This window comes from Strix aluco, chromosome 5 (assembly GCF_031877795.1).
Source record: "Strix aluco isolate bStrAlu1 chromosome 5, bStrAlu1.hap1, whole genome shotgun sequence".
Taxonomy (NCBI): Eukaryota; Metazoa; Chordata; class Aves; order Strigiformes; family Strigidae; genus Strix; species Strix aluco.
In genome coordinates this window covers 20,780,393-20,807,797 of record NC_133935.1, presented here as the reverse complement: position 1 = coordinate 20,807,797, position 27,405 = coordinate 20,780,393, and positions in this window count along the sequence as shown.

Sequence of the window (27,405 nt, the reverse complement as noted above, 5' to 3'; positions counted from 1 at the left end):
AAGAGCTAGAGCACTTATCCAAGGGTTGGGATATTAATGTTCAAGACCTTTATTCAAAACAGGCAAGGGTGAGTTCCTCAATCTACATGGATTTCCTCTATCAGGCTATATTATTTATTGAACCAAGATAACAAGCACATCTGTGACTTCCAGTTATAAACAGCATCAAAATGGTAAATTCAAACTGATTTGGGAATGCCAAAATGCCCAGTTTTGTGCTTACAGAAAATACACATTAAAACATTGGAGGAGAAGGGAAGACAGTGATTCAGCTCTTTGACTCAGATTTCCAAATAAATTTGATGTCACAAAAATCACATTTTTTGAGCAAATAAGCAACCCTACAAAACGAAGTTATTTCTTTCCAAGAATTACTCACCAGTCATATAAACACAGTGCCAAGAGACAACTGTTGCCCAAAAGACTTAACAATCTAATGTCCCATGGAGCTCTGCTCTGTCTGGAGAATATACCATAAAAAATAATAATGAACTGGTAGCACAAGTTCTATATTCTGAAAGTGACCCACATATTTATGGATCAATTAAAACCTCAACTCTTGTCCTGCATTCTACCACTTCCTTGCTTAAATTTCTGGTTTTCCAGATTCTACTTACTGACTTTTACAACCAGCAAGGCATGCACTAAAGCCTTATGAATTCCTCCCAAAAAATAATTCCAGAGATGTGCAGTCAAGCATATGCTGTTTTCAGAGGAGCATGGAGATGAGTGACAGACAGTTGGATGGTTAAGTCTGAAAAAGACATGAGATTTGAGCACATTTGGGGAAAAATGCAATTTTTCCACCAGAGGTACAGCTGAGGAAGTTGCAGAGTAGATGCAGCGTATGTCCAGTATGCCCTGAATGCATCTAAAGTGAAGAAAGCAGAAAACAAATTGTCCATAATCATGAATCGCCTCTGTGAGTTCTGGCTCAAAATCATACACTTTACAAATTGGGTAGAATGAGTAAGGCTCTTTTTCCCCATTTGTTTTTTTCATTTATGTGTGTATGTGTGTATGAGTGCTCCTAAGCACTAAAAAAGGAGTCAGAGGAGAAAAATCTAGAAACAAAGAAAGGAAAAGAGATGTATCTGTCTGATGCTGTTAGATTAAATTAGACTATAATAATTACTGTGTGCCTTCACAAAAGACATTTTGTAACATTTAAGATTTCTGCTAATTGAACGAGGTACATTACCATGCAAAAGAATGTTAGTGAAGGTTGAAAAGGACAAACCAACTATTCTCGTACATCACCATAATTATGCAGCCCCATGTTCGAACAATTACATTTATGTAGACCCACTGTTAAAATCAATGTTACTTGTACAGCTAGTCCTTAATCAATGGAATCAGTCAATTTACCATGGTCACATCCTTCTTCTTAATTAAGACAGTGATATCTCTGGAGCGCAGGGTCTCAAAGAGATAAATAAGTACAGAGGTTGGGAAATGTCAAAGAGGTGACTCCCCGATTTTACTCTCAACGAACTTGGGAGGAAATAAGACAGTTCCCTCAGTTCAGGGAAGCAGCACAATCTTCTAAAGAGATGGCTTAGCATTCATTAAGAAAAGAGCAGGTAGCAGTGTCTGACAGAAATAGCACTAATGAGCAAAGAGTGCTTTCAACATGCATATCCTTCATAGTCATAGTCTGAATTATGAAGGTTGTGCCACCTAAGCCAATTTTAATTAGAGTGAGCATGGACCTCTTTGGACAGTTAGCCTTTCTTTCCAAAATCCATTTCAATATGGTGTCATTTTGTTGTCATAATCAAAATGGCAAAGTGATGGAATAACCTACTTAAAATGTCTGCAGTGTTAAAGCAGATATGGCAAACATCCTCTAATGACACATGTAATAAGGGTATTACCTAGAGGACTTTGACAGTGCGTTCTGTGTTGTCAGCATAGTTGGAATAATGATAGAGGTCTCCTCTGGAATAGGACACAGGTCTTTTAAGACCAGCTGTAATCTTCCTGTTCTACAGGTAAGCTATTAAACTCCCATGTGCTGAAAGAAAAGAGAAAAATACAGATCTACTGAGCTGCCAAATGCAGATGTGGTCATTACTCTAGAGGTTTTTTTCCCTCTGCAAAATATACTTGTACTGTCAAATTAAGATTATTCAGTCCTTCTACAGTAAAATACACATCGAAGACTACTAAATAAAGTGAAACAAACCTGAAGTTATTTGTACTTGTTTGTTTATAAAGGAATTACTTTACTATTTATTTCTAACATTATATTATTATGGCATTTACAGTATAGTAATAATAATAATGATAATGGAATAGAATATTTTCAGTTGGAAGGGACCTACAATGATCATCTAGTCCAACTGCCTGATCACTTTAGGGCTGAAAAAAAGCTAAAGCATGTTATTGAGGACATTGTCCAAATGCCTCTTAAATACTGATAGGACTTAAACTAGGAAAGGACTTCTTATCCTGAACTGTTTTAGGTGTTCTAGGTCCAAGAGTCAAGGTATTAAAGGTATTTAGGGGCACAAAAGCCCCCTAACTGGAATTTCTCTCTCTTTAACATCAGTTACAATCAATGACAGATTTCTTTAAATATGAATGAAATAAATCATCTTCCCAGTGTGTCCCTATCTGTTTTACCAGGTACCTTTGGGAAAGATTTGAAAAATCTGGCCACAAACTCTTAAAAAACTTAAAAAAAACGGGATCCAGGAGTCTAAATCCATGTCCAGGTAGCATAGTGCTGGACTGTAAAAAAAAAAACCAAAACACTTGTAAGGTCAAATCAGTGATTCCATAAACCTAAGCAGCAGAGGCAAAGTGAAATGTCATAATGATGCAACTTTACTGTTTCTTATACCCAAACTAGTACCTGTGTCTGGACACAGAGAGCATTTTTGAAAATAAAATTGAGGTTTGGGCAACATTTTCAGTTTTGTTTCTTTTCAAAAGGCAGTAAACAAAAAGAATATTAAAAAACAACTCAGTAGCCAAGAACATCCCCAGATAAAGTTGAAAAGAAAAGCAAAAATTTGACATTTTTCTTGAGGTCATCAATTTGGTTGAAGTAATCAAAAAAACAATTTTAGAGAAAAATCCTGAAAAACATTGTCCTTTAAAATGTCATTTGAAAAATATTTTATTTATTGAAAACCTGAAAAGAAAATCAGTTTCTAAAACATGACCTTTTTCTCAGAAAAAAAATTAAATCTTTCATTTGACTTACTGTTCCCACAGTTAATAAGAATCAAAATAAAAATTAAAATATTAGAAGCTACAAAAAAGTATACTAGGGGAAAAATACAGGTCTGTTATACAGATATACAATGAAGTTGTAAACGATTGTTTGGAGACAGTTGCTATAGACCAATACATAGCATGAGGGATTGTTTCATTTCTTATGAAAACTGAAATATATTAAGGTATGTTTCAGTGGGTTAAGACAATGATGGAAAAGAGCCACTTCCCTAGATTCAATCTCTGTTCTGTCTTACACTCACCGTATTGTATCATCATTGTAGCAATCTCTGTATTTCACAGCTTAAAATTGGAATATTTTCTCTCCCTTTAGGTACATTATTAAATTTAATAAACTAATGTCTTAAATGTGCTTTGAGACTTCCAAGGCAAAGTAGAGAAAGTTAGTGTTGTTAAAAATGATTATCTTGAGATGGAGACAAGAAAACATCCCTGATTTGGACTATGTATAAAGTCACGCATACAGATTCAGTTTGAAGTTTGCTGCAGCAAAAGCAGTAAGAAAAATATTCACACTACGAATAGGAATAAATAATCTAACTTACTATAGAAGAATTCTTCTTCTCCTTCCCTCTCTCTCCATGTTATGATTTGAAACTCTGTTTAACTCCTCTAGATGTATTTACTTCTGCATTTGGGGTATTCTGGTGAAAGCCAAAACTATAAACTTGAAATGGAAGTGATTTAATATTTGGGGAAAATTGCAATAAAAAAATGGAATGATTTTCACAGTGCTTTCTGTAAAGAAACAGAATTAAGGAAAAAAAGCCAAAAAAGCTGCAGGGATTAAAGAAGATATTTTATAAATTTGAAAGCAGCTGTTCAGCCATATGTGCTTAGCTTTTCATTTTTCCTGAGCTAGCACTCTTACTCTGGATCTCTATCAACCTGGCTTGTTTTTAATCCAGTGGTATCATTGCCTGAATAACCAATACCCTCCCAATCTTCACAGTGGAATCAGCAGTAAGGAGCCTTTGCTGTGTTAGGATAAAACACACAGATTATTAATTTTCTTTAATTTATTTTAAATCCTGTAGATTCCAGTATGTTGCAGTATTTCAAGATCATGAATTCCTTGAGCAACTTGGCCATGAACCTCACAGTCTGTGGCCATATAACAATACAGCCATACATCTGTTTAATAGCCCAGACTACTATGCCTTCCATTCAGTAAAGAATATACATGTGATTAACTTTTATCATATGCTTATAACTTTGCTGAAGAGGGGAAATATAAAGTAAATGTTTACCTATTTTGTTGATCTGAGACTTGCAACAATACCTGCACAGGTTTAAATATGATGTCCCTATAAATATAGGCGCATGTCTCATCACAGACAGAACTATGAATAAAATAACCTGAAATGAGAGCCAAATATTCCAAAACACTCATGAAATTCCCATCCAGCTCTCAATATCACCTTTTGGAAGAGCTTTCCATGTGCTATCATTTTGCAGAAACTATCTCAGAAGCTGCTAATTTATGTGGTATGCTGTCAGGTGTGTGTTTTGTTATGTCAAGAAGATATTTCTTATATACTAATTTAATATATTTTATACTGAACTTTGGAAAGACTGCCCATGCTTTTGTCCTTCTGGGTACTTATTAATGGAAAAATGTTACAAATGGTAGAACTGCAGCAAAGATAGCATATTTAGAAAAGGAAAATGAATCACTGCACATTCAACGATGGATCATATCAAAACTGTTCTTAGCCTTGCATACTTTACATTCAATGGTCAATCTTTGAACAAACCAGTGTCTGAGCTATAGGCTCCTCAACTCATTCATCACAGCAGAACTCTATCTTCTGCATTTCAGGAAAATTACAGAAAATAAAACTGCAGTAAAAACAAAAAGCTGGAAATGGAGATGACACCCATGACAACATTGAAAACAAAATACTGAAGGCGTGCAGGCATCCATTCAGCTTACAATTAATGCAACTCAAGATAGATGTCCACTTTTTTCTAATGTAATATCCATGAAGTAACCCATAAGAAGTAGTACAAGTTTGCTATAGTCATAGGACACAAATAGTAGTAGAGACCAGTTTCAAGCAGTGATAGAAGAACAAGCCACAGGAAAATCAGGAATATATTAAATATTTTTATATGAAGCCAAATGTGGAACCACATCATTGTGTAACTCTTGATTCAGATACAGTTGCAACACACAACACAAAGTCCGAAATCATGTACATGGCTCTTTTCCCTACAGTGACTTGTGATTCAGACACTGAAGTGACTGGAATCAGATCATGTTCTGACTTTGCAGCTTAATGCCACCTTTAAGAACTCTACTTCACACAAAGTAACTTATTTGAAAAAGTTACTTTTCTTATTTGTGAACTTCACAGCATTCTGCATATCCTGATTCCAGCCTTGCCAGAAGCACTAATGCCAAAAACATTATGACAGATCTTGAAAGTTCTCCAGCCAAGTTTCATCTCAGGAGGGTAGTGTTATTTACTGAAGTTCAATTAATTATCCATTTTTTGAAATACTGAAGCAGCCTCACAGGTGAATTTAGCTACTCTTTGAATTTATCAAAATATTTCAAAAGATTCTCAGAAATCAAATTGCAAGAAAAACTATTCTCTTCTCTATGGAGTATGAGAAATCTCGTGTTCACAGAATCACAGAATCATCTAGGTTGGAAAAGACCTTGAAGATCACCTAGTCCAACCATTAACCTGACACTGACCGTTCTCAACTACACCATATCCCTCAACGCTATGTCGACCCAACTCTTAAACACCTCCAGGGATGGGGACTCCACCACTGCCCTGGGTAGCCCATCCCAATGCCTAACAACCCATTCTGGAAAGAAATACTTCCTAATATGAAGTCTAAACCTTCCCTGATGCAACTTGAGGCCATTACCTCTTGTCCTATCATTTGTTACTTGGTTAAAGAGGCTCATCCCCAGCTCTCTGCAACCTCCTTTCAGGTAGTTGTAGAGGGTGATGAGGTCTCCCCTCAGCCTCCTCTTCTCCAAACTAAACAACCCCAGTTCCCTCAGCCGCTCCTCGTACGACATGTGCTCCAGACTCTGCACCAGCTTCGTTGCCCTTCTTTGGACACGCTCGAGTAATTCAATGTCTTTTTTGTAGTGAGGGGCCCAAAACTGAACCCAGGAATAGAGGTGCTGCCTCACCAGTGCCGAGTTCTTTTTGTCTGTGTATGCAACCAAGTGATGCTAATAGGAAAGGCTTGCAGAGAATCCATCCCATATGTCTACAATCCAACACCCACAAAACACCTCTAAAGAGCCTGTAACAGGCTTAAGACTCATAGATAATGAACATAATTCCACTTTAATATACCATAAAATAGTGACTGGAGAGATCAAAAGCACTGAGAGAATAGTGTGAAGACTGAAGTTATTCATGATGCATCAGCACTTTGACCAGGGATGCTTTCTTCCAGACCTTAGCAGTATGCTGGAATAGTAAAAAGAACTATTCAGTATTGCCTTTTAAAAATTCTGGTAGTCCAATAAATACATCATGAACAAAAACAAAATTTAAAATATGGCTTTTAGCTTTAGCTCGAGAAAAAAGAAACTGCTGTTTTGATAGCAGACCTTTAAGTCTTGTTACTTAAAAGGAGTTCCCTGCCATGTTTCATTACAGAGTTATAACTCTGCTGAAATAATTTCAAAAGTGAATGTCAAACATCAGAAAATACTTGTGTAGTAAAGAAAGAAAGGCTAGTGTAGTACAGTTAAGAATGGGTTTTGTCCTCTTCCCCCTCCCATTTTCTTCCCATCACACAGAACACTGAATATGTATTGGCGCAGCTTGGGCACCGTACAGAAAAGAATGGAATTTATTTAGATATATGGCCTTTCATATTCAAGGTATCTCAAAGCACTTTATGGAGCAATGACTTAAATAATGGAGTGACTGTGTTGGCAAACTTGACTCTCATTATACAGTCAGCAATAGATCATACATAGTCCAGATATCAGAACTGCAAGAAAAAGTAGAAAGGCTGGCCAAAATATGGGGCCTGTACCTTAAAAAAAAAGCCATAAAGAAGTGAAAAAAGATACTTTCCTTTTACCCAAAGGAGGGCAAGGTGCAGCATCATTTGATAACTCAGAGTTAGTACCATAATTGCTTGTATAATGGAGTCTTCTTGTGCTGTTCAATGTCATATACCATTCTTTTTCAAAAAATGAGGCATGTCTTAGTCACAAATCTGTTTGCATGATCATAAGTGGTTAGCAAATTACAGTGGAGTCATAAAGTAACTGTTTTACAAGATTCATATAAATAAAATTGCACCTTTGGAGACTACTTATGCTAGAATAATTAGACTAATATTCTAGTCAGTCTGATAAATGCAAATGCACAAGCAGACTCAACCAAGTCAATGGGATGGTTAACATTAATACTGCTCCCACATAAGGATAAATCTTTGTGTTGTTACAAATAAGTACTGAGACTTGACCAAGTGGTGAAAAACATCTTTGCCAAAAGGCTGACCAACCTGGTAGGGAGACCATTAAATTAGGAATGATGTTGGTGGGGAGTTGACTACTCAATCAAATGAGGAAGTGGTGGACTTCCTCATGAAAAGGGTGCAGGGTGATATGGATATGGAAGACCTTGTAATCACCAAAACAGTGCTGAAAAAGGTGTATAAAGAAATGCTGATAGGACAGCATTATGGGAATTTTTTTCTGGGGAATCAGCATGACTGGCTGTATCTCCGAGGTGCCTCTACAATAACATATGAATCACAGGGAGCAAACAGGGGGAATTAGAGATCTGCATGCAGATGCAGGGTTATGATCCCATTAGGAGCACAGAGACATGCTGGGATGATGAGCCATCTGAGAGCTTACTGGTCAGGATTAGAGGACAGACCAAGGCAGGCAACACTGGCATGAAAATCTGCTACAGGTCATGTGATCAAAAAAAAGAAGCAAATGAGACCTTCCTCAGACAACTGGAAGAAGTCTCTTATCTGCAGGCCCTAGTCTTCATGAAGAACTTGAACCACCGTTGTATGCACTGGAAGGGCAACATGACAGGGCACAAGCAGTTCAAGAGGTTTCTGGAGTACATTGATAAGAAATTCTAGACACAGGTGATTGAGAAACCAAGAAAGGGAGATGCTGCTGAATTTCATACTTAAAAACAACGATGAACTGGTCAGCAATGTGAAGATCAAGTGCATCATGGGTTGCAGGGGTGATGAGATGGTGGAGTTCAGGATCAGGAAAGGAGTGGGGTAAGGCTAAACAGAGGATCACAACCCTGGACTTCAGGAGGGAAAACTTTGCCCTGTTCAGGGATTTGATTGGAAGAATCCTTTGTGATATGGTCATGGAGTGTACAGAGGTCCAGAAGAGCTGGCTGATTTTGAAGGATCACCTTCTGCAAGAAGGGTCCATCCTAGTGCACAGGAAAACACGTAGATATATATAAATATGTGGCAGGGCAGGGGAAGTAAATAAGATGGAGCCATAGGCTTCTCTGTAGTACCCAGTGACAGACCAAGAGTCAATGGGCACAAGCTGAACTACAGTAAATTCCATTTAAACATAAGAAAAAACTGTGGGGGTGATTGGACACTGGACTAGGTTGCCCAGAGAGGCTGGAGACCCTTCATCTCTGGAGATATTAAAAACACATGTGAACACAGTCCAGACCAGACTACTTCAGCCGACTGTGCTTTCAGCAGCAGGGTAAGACTAGATCTCCAGAAGTGCCTTCCAATGTCAGCGATTGTGTGATACTGTAATATCTTAAAAATTAAAATGGATTACATTTATATGATGATGCATATGAACAGTTGAATGACACATCACTAAGACACACAGAATGGTTAAAAATGTATACCCATCTATCTAGAATAAAAATGAAGTCCAAAGGTGTAAATTAACTTCCTAAAATACAAAATGGTGGCCAAGGGCTGGATCAGTCTTTCCTATTCTTAAACCCATGGAAGGTGACTGAGAAGATAATGGCTTGATTCCTCTCACAGGAATGTGCAGATAGTAGTTTAATTTCCCCCTGAAAAAAAAAAAAAAAAGTAGTATCTATGTTACACTTTCACAGATTTCATCAGTTTTAAAACTCAGTTTACCTCCTCTCTAATCCTGCATACCTGGGGAATGACAGTGCAATGATGATTCACAGAACAGGAACCCAGCTCAAGTCATAGAGATCCACCATTTAAAGATAGATTCTCCCTGGGGTCTGTGATGTATTTCTACAGGATGAAAAGGGGTTTAATGTATATCTGCCACATTTGTCCCTTTGCTCCTCTAAGCTTTTAAGCTGCCATTCCAATGGGGCTGCATCAAATAAAGTGCACAGTCCAAAGTCTCATATAGAAAAGCACGGAATCCCTATTTCTTGCTTTCCACAGAGAAAACATAGAAAACCTATGTGGACCTTCCACATATAGATCTGGGGGGCACTGCTGCCCTGCCCACAAATGAGAAAAGATCAAATGAAGAGTAATTCATATTTATAAGGAATCAATTCCAGCAAGAAATTGAACCAAGAAGCTTTGGGCTCAAAGTAGTGTGGCTTCCTGCTGAGATAAGAAGAAATGACTTTGTCTGTCTCTAACCAACTAACTAGGTGTCACGTGTGATGTTCTTGCTTTAATGTCTGCCTTACATATGGTGCCTGATAACTGCATGGATAAGGGGATAGAAATACATGTCACAAAACACTACCAGCATGTGAGTGGGATATACATAAATGAATGGATGTGAATGGCTCTTTTCTAGGCCAACAGGCTTTCTATCGTTTCTTCATTATGTCTGAGAGTAATCTTCAAATATGCAAGTCTTCCCTTGAAGAATATATTTGCAAAAGAAGGGTGTAATAGGTTCTGTGTCATTAAGAGGACTTGACTTTAAGAGCAGTTTATGCTGCTTGGGAAAGGGTAAATAAAGTGCTGATTATAAAATTAATGTTCTACTATACAGCCCAGAGCGGGATGGTGCAAAATGCAATGATTTGTGCATTGGTAAAAAGATCTGACCAGCAGTTTGTCATTTGTATTGGACCTCATATAGTCATATAATCAGTAAAATGGGAAAATGCTACTTACCTAGTGTCCATTTAGTCAATAACTCCCTGTATTAGAAGTCTAAACTGTGAAAAATTATTATTCTTGGGAGAGCTGGGTCATCTTTGATCATAGAGCATCAGCAGTTTGTGGTTAGATTGTCAGGAAATAAGTGACTATTTCTTAAAGAGCTTTTGATTACCTAGAATTAAAGATAATCAAACAAACAAAACAACACACACACACACACACACCCTAAAAAACAAACAAACAAATAAAACCAACAAAACCACCTATTCTACCATGGGAGTTTTTCGGGCTAGGTTGTTGTTGACATGACACTGAGGGCACATCTATATTGTAATTATACAGGGTCAAAGTACAAACTGCAGTTTGCATAGGTACGCCTGTACAAAACAGCTAGTCCAATCACTGACAATCACTTCCATGTAGATGTGGGCTAGAAAACCCATTCAAGAACACGTTACCATTTAGCCATACACCATTGTGCTCTATACTCTTACCAGGGTAAACAAACAAACAAACAAACAAATAAATAAAAGCCTTAACCATCCTTACATGAAGAGCAGAGATTATTCAACTTCAGACTTCACCTTATGAATTCTCAGCACAAAAATTTTTAAGATATGTATGAATAGGGTCATTATACTACCATAATATTCCACAAAAACAGTGCCTGCCTTGAGGCTCATCAAACCTCAAGGCTCTTCTTTAAAGATAGACTATTAAGAAATAGCTCAGACAAACCAAGAGTAAGTCATGGGGTAACAGTACCAATGTGTCAAACACTCTTACTTTAACTTAGACTTTACAGAAATCACACTGAGGGACTTTCTTTTCTGCTTTGTTTTAAAGGCTTAGCTCTGACCCTTAATTAGAAGTAATTAGGATCATAGAAGTGAGCCAATGATACTAGATAATCACAAATTGCTTCAGATGATTGTAGGGATTTTGTTTGTGTCCAAAAAGCCATCTTTGCTTTGCAGGAAGCACTGACTTCAAAAGGATCAGGATTGATCCTTGGTTTCCTCATGTATCTATGCCATCCATAAGTATTTAATAAGATGCAGTATCATACAGAGGAGACTTCAAACAGTGAGAGGGAAAAAAAGGTGATTTTGACACATCCCTCCTGGTAACTTCTTAGGAAGGGTTACTGAACCACTGTGTTGCTGAGAATATCCCACCATCCACAATGTGTGCTTGTGAGTGGGAAGCAGGGAGAGAAAGAGAGAGAGAAAGAAAGAAAGGAAAGTCAAGAACTAGCTGATGAGTTAGTTGGTCTGGAAGGATCTCTTAATGATTGCCAAGTACTTAGTTAAAGAAGCAGGCGGAAGAAAATAATTTGCTTCCTACTCATGACTTGAGTCATATCCCACTCGTTCAGCCATTTCAAATGAGGAGCTGCTGCAGTGAGAGAAACACATTGTAACTGGCAGCCACACTTGATCTTTGTGGTGTTTAAAAATCAAAAGTTTTGTAAAAAACACCCAGGAAGATTTTGAAAGAACTGGATTTGGCCAAGCAGCAACAAATAAATAACAGCTTTAAAAATGTATTCGGCAAGAAAGCCAAGGAAGAGCATCAGATAAAGTATTGTAGGAAAAAGAAATGCAGGAATGGTTGAGAAAAGGCAGAGGAAAGAAATCCACAAGGGAGAAAAACTAAAAATTATTAGATGAAATAAAGCTAAAAACAAAACAAAACAAAACAAAACAAACAAACAAAAACAGAAAAGAAAGAGTGAAACTGCAGTAATAAATTCAATAATGGGGCCCTACCTTGAAATTCTTCATGTATTAAGTCTCCTCATACATGCAAAGAGTCCTAGTGCATTCAGTAATAGCCTTTGTACAAGGTTATCAGTGAAGTGGTATGAATAGATCATGAAGAGCTTTTAGAGGGGAGATAAGCAGTTTTCACTTATTGCAGTAGAAAAGGGGAAAAGAGTGAAAGAACCAAAGCGAAGTGGCACTATCAGAGACTGGATTATGAGGACAGTCTTGTCACAACTTCTGAAGTTGTATAATTAGGTTAAGAATATCTTTCTCAAAGCCATTGACTGAGGTTCAAGATGACAAGAATGTCAAAGAGATTTTTAATTATGCAGTTGAGTATAAGACACCTTAGAGATGTCATGGAGAAAGTAAGAAACACAATAATACACAACTTTATATTTTTTTATTGAGTATTATTATGTTGCTTGCATTTTTATGTGTCTCCCAATGAGTTATCCAAGGTCTTCTTTTCTTCCCATGTCAGTGTGGTTTGTGCCCTGATGCAATGCAGTGTTGAGGATAGAGAAGTCAGTGTTAAGGAACATATTAGACATCTGTAAATGAACAGTCAACAGGACAACTCACCTGAAATCACATTGTCTCCAAGATGATGTCAGGGGAATACATCTCTAGCTAACAATCTCTCTCCCACTGTCCTGGGGTAAGTAGGTACTAGTCTTTTTCAGTTCACAAGGTGTCCCTTGAATCCACTGGCCTACAGGTTTCCCTAAGCCTTAAGACATTTACAGAGGCTTACTGTGAAAACTGAATTGCTTTCATTTCTTGACCCCTTTCCTTCCCTTTGTGTTTTCATGAGTGGTCTCATCCTGCTTTCTTGCAGTCCTTTCACCATTTTTAGCATGGTCTATTTTCACCTGTTCCTTCACTGTTGTCTAGGTTAACATCTTCCTTGTGCTATGGCTCTGTGAACTGAACCTCAAATTTACAGAAAATTATGCAAAGAAAGATCTTCCCTCTTGAAAATTTCAAAATGACACAATGACAAAGCTTAAAAAAAAATCAATGTCAAAATTACACGTAATTTGATTTCACAAATCAGCATTTTGAATCAGGAAATGGTTTAGCCATAAATGCCAACCAACTCTACCTATCACTTCTCTCAGTAGTACACCAGGATCTAGTGGTGACTGCACAATCCATCTCTAAAACAACCATCCTGACAAGCCATTGTATTTCTAAGCATCAATGTTATGAATGAATAACTAACATGTGCTTGGTAAATTTATCCCAGTGGTGAAAAGTGCTGAGTATCTGCACTGAATCCAGCTGAACTGAAACACCTCTCTTTTATAACTACTTCTATATCAGACTCTTCACCCTTATTTTTTTTCTTCCTCCCTTAAGACTTTACATTTTCAGTAAAAATTTGATATAATCTAAAATTCACGTTAACTCATTGTCAAAAAAATGCTGTGATCTGAATTTTTCTTTCTTTATATGTATGTTCAGTTCCATATATACATAGACAATTGTGGATTGCTAAAAGCTATCACATGCAGAAGGAGAGGAAAAAACCCACCTCTGCTATCAGATTACTTATAGTTGCCACATTACTTATGGTTATGACTGTGCTATGTCAGTTATTACAATATTTACATGTCATTTACTACTCAAATGCTAATAAAACAAAACCAGAAAAATATAAAAATGGTAACATATCTCATTTTATTTTTTTAATCTTTTATGTTGATATTTTTTGTAAATACAGCAAATGTTTCTAATTATATTTTAACAAGCAGTTATGAAGAGGTATGCCTCCTATTGGATCCTAAATGACTAAAAATGACCTACTTTAATTTTATTCATTATCTCTAACTGTTATTAGAACCTGTATTTGACATATGTGGATATTATTTGATCTTTTCAAACCACATTCATTCTCATTAAGAAAGCCCCAAGACATTTTCTTTCAGAATATTTTTCAAATATTCTGAGATTTTGCTTGTTATGTGAAATGTGACAGCACTTTCAAGTTCTTTATTATAGTTTTCTTCTACGGCAAGAACCAATTATCCCTTCCCAGTACTAGTGTCTAGTTTTGAACTCAATATTTAAGCAATTAGTATCTGTATCTGTAAATTAATACATCTATATTGCTAATGTAGTTTTAATCATACAAAATGAGTAAGAACAGCCTTTTTCACTGTTGTTAAATGTAAAGAAATGTTTATTTAAGTTAAAATGAAATTAAACTAAGACAGGACAAGCCATGGATATAATTCTTTATGGCACTTCAGCTTTTCTTTTCTGAAGAAGACCACTTAAAGAAACATTACCTTTTTTCAAACAGAGTTGACTCCTTTACAGAAATTGAACTTATTTTTATACATTTAAACTCAGTAATTGCTGACTATATAGACATCTTCATGACAGCCTCAAATCCATTAAAGTATTCGAACTTTATACAAAAACCTGCATTTTCGGTTACTAATATGCTGAGTGTTATGCTGAAAATGTTTCAAGTCAGAAATTATATTTAGCCATAATTAAGTATCAGGGCTATGAGTTATTATGAATACAGAGTGATTGATATAGATTTTGCTGTTTGTTATAAAGCTCCCTTTTTGGGAAGTATCTGTGATATTTCACTAGATCAGAGAAATTAATCTGGATATGTACAGATGCATCAGATTTCAAAATGCATTTCATCAGTAATCTACACAAAATAGCTCTTCTGGCAAATGAAAACTAATTTCTTCATTTTGTTTTCTTGCCTGTAGAAAGTGAGTAATAACAAAACTGTACTACACTGATCTGAGTTCATTATTACCTTCTTATGTTAATCACCAATTAACAGTTTCTTTCTCTCATGAATAAAAATTCTATAAATATTTTAGGTCCACTTGCTGATATGCTGATGAATAGGTTTATCTGACCTGCAGATGGCTGTTGTTACTATTCATAGTGATGGTCTTGGAATGTCTATCCAGAAATGCTAGAGGAAAATAGAAAAATTGAGAATGAAAAGAAAAATTACTAAAATTACACTGAGTCTGCTGTTCAGTTCAAATTTCTTGTAATACTCATATCACTGTATTTCTTTACCGGATATGTAGGGATTATTCTTATATTACACTTATAACCAAGTGAACAAGCTGATGAGAAAAAAATTAAGACTTGTCTTAACATTTGACTATTGCAACTAGCATTGCCTTAACTCACCTTTGTTAGATTAGATGGGGAAAGATAAATGTAAAAATTAATTCAGGGGAAAGTTTTTCTAGGAGTTTCAATTACCTAAACAAGAAACCATTGAAAAAACACAGTAGGCCTGAATACTTTAAAAATTTAATGAAGTTCAGTTCTATATCCAACTATCACAGCTAGACACTGTCTCCAACACTGTAAACCAAAGACCCATATCTAGTTCATAATCCAACAAATTCCAGAAGTTAACTTGATGGTCAATCACCCTGCTCAAGAAACCCCAGGCAGTCCGTAACTGACTTACAAAGAAATAAAATCAGAAAAGGGAATTTCAGGCTGGCCTGATGCAAAAGAAGGCTCATCCTGCCCATACTCAAATGCTCATGATAGTGTGAGGGTACTGTGGTTAAAGAGGATATTGTATAAAAAGTGAAAAATTTGAGTAGTTATGCCAATTCATAGTCAATCTCTGCTGTCTAGGGGCCAGATGCTGCCTGAATAATTCATAACCTCTGCTGGCTCAGTGATCAAATCACACCCATCCTCAAATCAAATAACCACACTGGGTTTTGTCAGAGATATGCCTGCCCCTCCACTAGACTTTGCCCACACACTCTGACTGGTACTGAACAAAGCAAGGAATAGAGGTGGCAGAGCAACATCTATGCTTTGAATTTATAACTTGTCTTGTTTAGTCAGAGATCTGACCACTCAGTTCCTGCTGTCATTAAACACAGACATTAGCAAGGTTTTCTCTTAAACCTGTTCTAAATAATAGTTTTTAACATGAGAAAACAAGGCCTTTTTATCCTAATCTTGTTCTTGGAAAGAGTTGACTGTTTTAGCCTATTCAGCCTGAGGCAGATATTCAATCCAGAAAATTTCAACCATTTCTGAAGTCTGAAAAAGGTACAAACAGCTGAAAACTGGGTCCTATACCACAAAGCTTTAGTTAAGCAGAGAAATAGCTGTCCCATCTAAATGGTTCCACTCAGATCATTCAGATGTGGACAGAAATGTAAACATTTTGGAGCCTTCATTGCAAAGGAAATTGCATAAAACTGACCCAACAAGTTCAAGACAAAATTAGTCTCAGATATTAGCACTTAACACAATGAAGAAACAGGGAAAACATGCTTAGACTCAAGGCATCCTGCACCTACATCTTAGGTAAAGTGTCTGATCTATGTCCAGCTCACAGAGCAAGTATACTAGCTGCATCCTCTGTGCCTGCAAGCAACATATGTGAAGAGTGGTTGACTGTCCAGAGAAGAAGACATAGCCAGGTAGAGAAGGTTAGCAAACCTACTGATGCACTTTTTTTGAAAAGCAAGCCAAAAATAAAAGTGATTCTGCCCAAATAATTTATCTTCTGTTCTTAGGAGAATGTTCTTTTTCTACAAAAGGTATTTTTTGGTGACCCTTTGTCATAGAGACATATTCATTGTAGAGGAAAGGAGCCTAGGTTTTTTGTTTGGGTTTGTTGAGGTTTTTTTACAATACAAAATTTTGATGTGGGATTAGCAGTTTTCAAAATGTACTCTTCCTAATGGAAAGAAAAATTTCTGTGTTTCCTAGACATAGGTCACATCGAGTATGACACTATTTTTACTGCTCTCAACATTTTTATCCTTTATGCTTAAAAAGCTATTACAGCTCTTAGGACACCCTCAGATCAGTGGAATGAAGGTATGCAGTATAGGTATGTCCAGAAAAGTGCAGAAGACCAGCACAGGAAATCCTAAAGTGGGACCAATGACACTTATCTCAGGAGGTATTAATGCAGGTCCTCTGGGTGCATTATTTCAAGACTTCTGTTAACTGGTTCCTCATTCGTATATGAAAGGAGAAGGAAGTTTAATTTACACAGTAATCTGTAGTAGTTCTCTCTTTACACTTATCTGGTCTCTCATCCCAGTGTATGTTGATAAAGCCATGCAGTGACCCAGGCTGGGAGAAAGCTTCTTTTTTACTCCAGATTAGTTCCACAGTCTGGACCACTCCTCAGCATTGTGAATCCTTATGGGATGGAAAGAGCGGCGGGGGCATGGCTGAGTAACCAAGTCAGCTTAGTTTCAATTGCTTCTGGAGAGAAATTGCTTTCTAGTCAGGAATAACTTGTCCTGAACTTGCAAACAAGAGATACCTGGTAGATTCAGCTGCTGCCTTCTCCCTGTTAAGAACATGTTTTATTAGGTTTACTCATTGTAAGCTATGCCTGCACTTATTGCAGTGTTTTCACTTAGGTGTACGCGAACCATGAACTAAAGCATGTAAAAATTAACTGCTAATTTAAATTATCCTCAATGACAATTCAGAGCTTAGTGCAGGCCACAAAGAAACTGGGCAAGTCTTCTAGTTAGTCCATAACAAGCTCCATGTTACCATGACTATGTTATTAACTATAACTCTGATATAAGCTGTGAAAGTACTGTAACATCATTTGTCACTCTCTGAACTTCTAATCCTTATTTGCTCTTATTTGTCACTCAAGGATATTTTCACAATCCTTATTGGTGACAAAATGGGTTTGTTTCCACTGGTAAAATTTGAGTTAACTTTAAGACTTTTAATATTTTTACGTTCTGTTACTCAGAACTGTTACTCATTCTCAGACAGTGTAAAGATAATTTCCAGGGTGAAGTGTGAAATCTGTTACTTCTACTTAAATAAGTAGAGTGCAAAACTGTGTTAGGGAAACAGAAGCAAAAGTAGAAAAGGAACATTTTTATTTTTTTCTGTGCAAAAGTTGCTACAATTTTTCTTTAAAATTTTATTAGGCTGGATCTTTTTTTTTTTTTTTTTTTTTTTTTTTGTAAATTGAAAGCATTTCTCTCTTCCTCTAAATGCAGATTTCGACTATAGGGAGTCTGATTTTTCCATCAGTTATGTACCAAGCTAATAATTTTAGCTACACTGAGAAAGTACCTTCAAAGGCAGAAAGCCAATAGTTTATTTTAAGGGGCTTAGTCTTCACTGAAAAATCTTTTTTTCAGCCAGATGCTTTGTACCCAGATCATATTTGTTTCACACATTTGTAAACTTCGCTGTTCTTTCAGAGAATGCAGATATCTATAGAAATACTGATTGTTCAGGTAGTTCTGAATATGCTCAATGGAGAAGTGATCTCACTGGATAGGTGAGCTGACATATTTGGTATGTACTGGAGCCTTGACATTGGTTCTGCTTTAAATTGTGTACATACTTCATTACAGCAAAAAAATCACTGACCAATCTGAGAAGAGAGAAAACTTGCTTATTTTTTATTCCTACCATTACTACCAGGATATAGGCACAAATTAACTGACGGATTACGAGGCTACTTGATGTTTTGACATCTCAGGTACCTGTTCATCCTTTGTGCCATTTACTAGGCTTCAGACTGGGACACGAGCTCTTCAGCCAGAAGTTCATACCTTGTTGGCTACTATTCCAGAAGATAAGGTATGTTTCTAAATGTTACTAAGAAACAGCTACCTGTCCAAGTCAATATTCAACAGCTTGAGAAAAACATGATCCACCCCCACAGAACTATAGATAACTGGAAGCAAAAGAGACAGAGGGGCAAAGTTGTCCACTGCTAATCCCAGACTTGCATTTGCACTATACACTATGTGCTGTTACAAAGGCATGAGAAACATGTTGTGGTTGGGACCGTGATTAATGCTGCAGAAAGGCTGAGCAAAGTGGCGACTGGAGTCATCTTTTGGTGCTTGGGGACTTGGCCTCTGTACTGAAGTTGGCTGCAAACTTCCAGAGTCTCCCTTAGCAGATGTCACATGCTTTCAGATAGCTCAGGTACCATTTTCTCAGTGCCTCTGTCTAGCTATTAATGGGAACTGCCTGTGTATGCAGAAGAGGCTGGAGAGCTAATCTGTGTTGAAAGGTTTTGGGTTGATATGAGTGAGTATGAAAGTAAAATATATGTTTCTTAAGGAATACAGCCACCTTGAATAATACTGTGAGTTCTTTATCTCCTATTCAAATTATAATGGCTGTATTTTTAAGAATTACATCAATTTTCAAACATCATTCATCTCTACCTTATTTTAATTAAAATGTTCTCTGCCTAGTCCATATACATGCAAAAATGTAGTTTGCAGTTTGACAGGATATTATTGAACAGTATGTGAATTGGTTTAAAAGTAACCAGATTTGAAGCATCCATCAGTCAGTAACAGTGTACTCATAGGTCACTGAAGCTGTCAATTTCAATCAACTCTGTAATTAAATACATCACCAATATAGATTTTGTGTAAGAATGTCACTTGCTCTTCAGATGTCTGCTACTAGGACAAATCGCACTTCAGTGTCTTTGAATGTGCCTTCTAAATACAGTTTTTTAAAACAGCGTAACATCTCCATCCATCTCAATCTAATCTGCTGAATAGAAATCTGTTTAACTAATACATAGTCTAAACACTGAATTAAAAAACAATACGTGTGTTTCCCTTTCTGTTTAAATGAATGCTGTATCACTATAGTAGATATTTTATTGCTTCTCTTTAAACTCTTCTGCTGGTATTTGTTACATAAAATAAAAAGAATATCTCATCAAAAGGAGGAAAATTGTTCACATCATCTGTAATTAAAATTACTTTGCTTCATGTTCAAAAATAAAAGAACAGGATCTTCAGACGTGAGGAAATAAATCATTAATTCTAATTTTGCTATGGACAGAAATATCAGGCCTTTTCATATTAAAAAAAAGAAAAAAAGAAAAAACCACTTTGCACTTTTGAGTGTCAGTTTCCTCTATTATACTTGCCACTAGATTGGAAAAGTCTGAAACAAAGCTGAATTACCAAATATATATTGCCTGCCATTTGATTTAATCTTCAAATAAGCTCCAGGAAGCAGGTCCCTGGACAGTTAATCTTTAGTTTTGTAGCCAATGCACATTTTCAATAAGGTTACCAGGGAATTAGGCCCAGTAGGGAGGAGAAAGGCATATTGTCTTATTCTAAAGACAACTGTCGAGATCCTGCTAGCAAATTATAACTCCCTTAATATGAAAAAACTTTATTAGCTGGGTCCCTGCTGCAATGAAACAGTAGTCATTCAGAAGGGGAATGTTCTTCATGTTTTTTCCCTGAAATCAGAAGCTTGTCCAGTTTAAAATCTATAAACTGTAAATATCATAAGTATGCTATATTTTAAGGTGCAATTCTGCAGCCTAGAAGATGTTAAGGATGTTAAAACTGGGGATTCTGAGGGGAATGCTAGCGCATTGGGGTTGTGAGAGATTTACCACGTGCAACAGTTAGGTTATGGAAGGCTGCTTTACTTAACTCTTTAAGCAGCAGTATAGAGTTAACTGCATTTGTGGAAAACTGACACCCTTAATGATTACACTTTGAGCCAAGAGAAAGTTCTAAAAAAAAATGAAATGCATAAATAAAAACAGGGGTTTATTTTCTGTGTCATGCAATTCGCAGGGTATGAATCAAAACCTATAGCAATAGAAACACTTTAGAACTCTTTAGAATATTTAGGTCTACATTGCCATATCAAAAGCATATGATACAGACAAATTGTAAAACAAATACATTTTTCAATGACATGGAACACAAGATATCATAGTAAAAATCCAGCTAAAATATCCCAATGTATATGTCCTATAAGGGAAATGTCTATGTGTAATAGAATAGAAGAAAGATAATAAATAAACAAGGGAAAAGGGGACAAAATAAATATACTCTCTACAATGTGGCTTCAGGAAAATCTAGAGAAAGGTTCATAAGACCATTTTTAAAGAAGGATTGGAGTATAGAAGAGGCTAGAAGGGGATTGCATCAGATGGAAGTTCAATAGGTAATTTGTAAGAGTAATTTTGGTATTGGTTCTTCGAAGAACTGAAGAAACCTATATCAAATTAAGGTTAAGGTAAGCATGTGTCTCATTTAAATGCAGCAATAGCTTATAGTCAATTTACATTTTCTATATTGACAAGGTAAATAAACCCAAACCCATGTCAAGAAATATGAACAAAAGGTTCTTACAACTCATGGCAAATTCAGGGAAATACAAGAAATAGAACTTTGTGGATAAAGGAAAGCTTCATTTAATTCATAAATCAACATAAACAATTTCTGTTAACTGAATATTCTCGTTTTCATACAGTTGACAATGTTTTGGCTGTTGTTTCTGTCTGCAATCTCCTTTTATCTGTGAACTTGTTGACTATACTTTTTACAATCCCATCAAAAATACCATCATGTTCTTTCTAGTGCAATGAAATTATTCCTCCCAGTTTAAAATGACTGCTCTCTTACATCAGGATAACTAGGCCAATGCCTCCTTTCTCATCCTCACTGACCTGTTACCTGCCTTTGAAGCACTGAACCACACTCTTCTTGAAACTGTTCCCTTTTGGTCTCAGTGACCCTCTTATTTTGCGCTTTTCTTCCTACTTTTCTAATAATTCCTGCAGTGTACTCCTTGGTAAACCCTCCTTATCCTCTTCCAGTGTCCTACTGGGGGGACCTTTGTCCTCTGTCCACTTTTCTTTTTCCCTACTTTTCATCTCTGGGTAATCTCATGTGCAAACAAAAACTCAGTGGAATGTAACACTGACCTCTAATCAATACCTGAGACAAGTCTCCATATTCTTATGGACCTTGAAGTGCACCTCTTCCTCTTTATTCCATGCTCAGGCTACAAAGGGTATACAAGAAAGGAGGAAGATGTGCATTTCAAAATGTAGAAAGGATGAAGACAGACCTCAAAGGAATACCTTATTATCATCTGTAAAGCTAGCTCCTTATTCATCTTCATAGTCTTAAAACTCACTTGTGTGATGCCAACACAACCTGATAAATTCTAGGTCCCAGCTGTGCTGAGACTGCTACTGTCTCCTTTCTTTGCCTCCTCTTCTTGAATTCAACCATTGCCTATTTTTAAAAAAGTATTAATCTTGTAAAATCCCTAGGGCATGAACTATTTTTGTGTTTGTACAGAGATCAACAAAGTGAAATCCCAGATTTTGACTATATCATAGAGAGACTATGATGCCAGAAAATGTCGATAATGCACACAACTCAAGTGTCTCTACCATAAAAGAATTTGTGCTTCCAGTGAAAACATGTATGGAATTAGAATAACAAACAGCATTGACTTTGGGGATGTGCTAGTGTATCTGAAATGCACATTTTCTTTTCCTTAGAAAAGACAGAAATGTCTTCAAGATCTGACGCTTGGTAGAAAGGAGCATTGAAATTATAAGGGCAATATTACGAAATTAGTTAGTTCCTTCTCCAAGGAGTAGATTTTTCTGGGCCAAGTGGACATATTACCTAAGTCCACCTTCAAATGGCCTCAAAGACTTAATTTTATCTGTACTCAGACATGTTAAAGTATATTATTCTATCTCAGTGCTCCAGAGTTAAATGTGCAGGATTCAGACCATAGTAAATAGATTACTGGAGAGAGGAGTTTAAAAATCCGTTTGACCAAATCATGAGAACTTAATCACTCTACAACCCAACCAGAGAAATTCGAGTAGTATTTCAGGCACATTAACCTCAAATAGCTGGTTTGAACATTTTTTTTTGTGGTCATCAATAACAGGTAATAACTCAATTGCAATTTCTTATGAATTACATTACACAGTTCAATATATTTCAAAGGAATCCTTCTATCAAGACCATAACTCAACATCTATATATAGGTTTAAAAAAAGCAGCAGAGAAATACCAAGACATCAAATTTCCCCTGGAGCTTTGTTTATTTTCAAGAAACAGATAGATCTTACAGGGACTGTTCAAGGGTCACTTGTAGATAAAGAACTCTTATAGAATGACAGGCCTGTAACATGTGAAACCATGTTTCATTACCAGTATAGGCTCTATATGGGATAACGATGCAGATGACCCCGCTATTATATTATGTAAGTACTGGACAAAAAACCTGCCACTACTGTCAGTGAAAGAAACCCTGCTGCACTTGGCAACACTGTAATTTTACTCCTAAACATAATTTTTATTTCTATGATCTCATACAAGTAACATAGTAATGGTACTATGAGAACACCTCCACAGACACTGGCAATTGTTCATGATTATAAAGACTCAAAAAGAAATTTTACCATTGACGTGTACCAAAGAGTGGGATGTTGCCTTGGATGGGTGACTGAAGACAGGGAAAGAGATTTGGAGAAAAGCAGAATCAGGAGATTCTTTAAAGTTTGGTTTAAAGCCTAGAATTTCCATTTTGCAGCATAAATCTTAAATTTTTAGATCTGTTTTCCTCCTGTATCAGTAACAACATATTGGTGAGACAGAGACTGATGAATATCGTACAATCACTGACTTCCAGCAAGGGTATCAATGTATGTGTTTCAGGGAGCACCAAGAATGAGAGATTTCTGAAAGTAAGTTTTCAGCATCTGCTGGATGGGATCCCATGTGTTCCAACTCTGGTTCATGGGGGTTTTTTTCATATACAGTGAGAACAAGAGCGTTTCTTCATTTATTTTATTCCATTTAAGTAAAAATCTATGAGGGAAATTAATTTTGTTAGGGTTATGCTCTGCTTCTATAAAATTAAAATCTTTTAGTCTAATCTTGACTTTTTAAATCATAGATGATGGTTAACAATCCAAAATCTAATACATCTTGACACAAAACATTGCTTCAAATTCGAAAGTTTCAATGGTCCATTCCAAAACTAAAATGCTTTTTTCCTCACAGTATCACTACAAATTTGCTATATTCCCACAGAACATTTCAATGTTGACAACATAACATTTTTGATGCGATCTGCTTCATGGTAAAGGATTATTCTATTTTCCCCCACTAAGAAAGCGTCAGTTTACACCTTGGAGAGTCAATGAGTTCCCCCAGACATGTACAACTTCTGGGTATTGCAAAAAGCCTTCTTAAATGTTCTAGATAATTTATCCCTTGTAAGGTAACAAATTTTCCTTGAGAATGTCATCTTGAGCATTATAGTGCTTAGCCATTCTTTTCCAATATTACACTGCGATAAATAAAACGGGCAATGAAATTTCCTATGACTCTCAAAGGTGAAATTCAGTCTTAGATTGGCAACCATAATAAATATCCATGATTCTTAGATCTGGTTAACTGACCAGCCAAACAAGAAAGTGCTGAGGTGTCAAGCCTCTATAGTAAGGATGAGTAGCATAGGTGTAGTGCTGGGAGACCATACACCACAGCTTTTTAATGCATACTCCCGGCACAATAAGCAATGCGCACTTTTCACTAAGATGGACATGGCTTGAAAGAAAATCTTCAGGGGGAAAAAAAAAGTTCAGAGATTCCATCTACAAAAAATGCTGACGTGACCATGAAAGCAGACAGCTTACAGTATATGCCATGAAATTAATGTTTCTTCTACCTCTCCCCACCAGAAGTGGATGGCCAGTATTTCAAAGGCCAAGGATGCCAAATGACACAGAGAATGCTGTTCCTGTCCCCAGTGGTGATGTCTGCTCCATGGACAACTCCCATGGACTTCCTTGACACCTTCTGAAAGGGAAGTTTTTTATTTCAGTAATGCCTAAATGAAAATGACTCTTAGGCCAAATTTGAACTTTGTGGAAAGAACAAAAATTTCTCTTGCAAATTTACTTGGAAGCAATTTAACAAATCAGAATTAATCTGCTGAAGACAAGTGCTACTGCCCTTCCGTTCATCCTTTTGTGGTGGCCATAAAAGGAAGTCACTGAGCTGCACAGTTTATCATCTGTTTCATCAAAATACAGAGGAACAGAAGCAGACAAGAGGATGGGGAACAGGGAAGATCAAGAAAGAATATATGAACACTTCCTCCTACCTCGGGTATTCCTCACAAACTTGTGCCTGGGAGACCCCAGCCTCCAGGAGATACTTTGCCAAAAAAACAGTGCTGGAAGACAGGACATGTTGAACAGAGCTGGCATGGACCTGGTTTCTAGATCTCCTGAGACCTCTAAGGGCTTGTAGTTTTACTGTTATTTTACTTTTCCAACAGGAGAAACCTGCCTCCCTTATATAGTATGACAACGAAGGGAAAATGAGGTAAAAATCCAAGATGTTCTCAAACACAAGGAGTTCAACCCCAAAAACTTTTATGAAAAAAAGAAAGAAAAAGGTAAAAACAATACAGAAGCACCATTTAGCAAGGAATCTGTTGAATAATTCAATTTTTTAAATATTTATTTGCCATATTAGGAAAAAAAAAAAGTCAAGAATTAAAAAATGAAGTCAAAGTGTGACCTTACTGTGATGTTTTCAAATGACCCAATTTGCTTTAGGCATTAAAATCCCATTTTTTTAATAGAAACTCAGCGCTGGACTCAGCTAGATCCTTTTAAAAAATCTTTGCTTCATTTTTTAACAGCATGAGGATAAATAAGCTTATGGAATGCAAGACAAATGTGAAATAAACAGAATTTTTTAGACATGGCAGAAATCAGAAGACTACAACATTCAAGAAAGGATTTTTTTTTTTTTTCTCAAAATGGCTATATTCTTTGTTCTGTGGGGCCCTGTTTTAACTTCTCAGCCAAGGCTACTTGTAAAAATACTGTAGGTTTTGTTAAAAAAAGGTAGGTGAAAGGTTTCTTTAAGTACTCAGAACTTGCAGGAGAGATAGATACTGTCACATTCAAGCTGTCAAGTATCATTCGTATCGTGGTGTCTTGGACTGTCACCCGATCTGGAACAGAAGACTTTAACTCCAGAACATAGAGGTCCCACCAGAATTAAAAAGTAGGAAGTTCACCCATGACACTGGAGTTAAACAAGGAATCAGCTGAGGTAAGTGATAGTTTTTCATTTGCTGCAGAATCATAATAGGCAAAGAGCATTTATACATAATATAACTTATAATATTACTACACACTTACTTCTGCTCTGAGCAGGTGTGAGCTTGTTTTGTCCATGGTTCAGGCTGACTTGAAACTGTTTACTGACTGTATTTGGTGTTACGTATTCTGTCTCGCAGCAAACCTCACTAGCTCAGCTCAGTGCTATACTATGTCTACACACCTCTTGGCTTGTGTTCAACTTGCTTGGAGCACAGGGAAACAGAGCTCACACCTGGCTGAAAAATGTTAGGTACACATATATTGTATTAGAGATAACAGAGATATAATAGAAGAGAGATAAACAAAATTATACTGAGAATAATATCCTCTGTTTTTTTCACCCCTTTGGTACAGGACAAGAAATACACTAAAAAAAACCCCATTAAAGTTGATTTTGCTTAGAATTTGAAGAATATCCAGTTTACAGATTATTAAATTAATGACAATCTGACCTTGAAAATACCTCTATCTGCTGAAAGAGCAACACTCCATCACCTGTTTTGATTCATTAAGGTATCATTTAACTTGGTATGACACATGTTCAGCAGTTATAATTACATTATGGCCTCCCTATTACATCAGCTCTGCTCCAAGTTTCTGTCACCAGAAGTCCAATTTTCAACACAGAGCAATCCAGTGCACTCTTTCCTTATTAGTGTCATCTTTAATGTAGCACAGAGTCTGAACCATTACTTGGCACTGAGAGTTTAACAGCAATTAACCCCTGCTCTATCCCCAGGGACAAGTACATCAGCAACTTGCCAAAACACTGTAAACAAGCTGGCCAAGATCAATGCAAAACCATGCTGGCTGCAGAGCACCTACTGTATTAATTTAGGATTGATATAGAAAAAGAGAAAATAGTCTGCATGAAATTGACCTAAAAGGATGGCCCACACAGGTTACAAGATTTTCTTCAAGCTGAAAAAGGAAAATTCTATATCTCTAGTCTGCTAGCTTACAAACACACATTCTTTTCTATCTTGGCTCTTACTCAATGTTGATCATCATAACACTGCCAATTATCACAGAGAATAAACATTTATTATCTGCTAACTGGTTAAAAAGAAGATGAGATGAATTGTTCTTAAGTGAGGAATTAGATACATTTCAAGCATTATCAGGAAAGAAAGTAGCGAAAAGGGTGAAAATGCCAATTTCTCTTTTGTTTCCAGTTACTGAACAGGACAATGCATATCAAAACCTAAACCAGAGGTTAAGGTTCTTCCCCCACGGAAGCAAAACACGGCAAACCAAGGACAGCAGAAGTCCCTGCAGGTCCCTCTCACCAGCTTCCTCTGGGGTGGAATGACATCCTCAGCCATACTCTAGTGG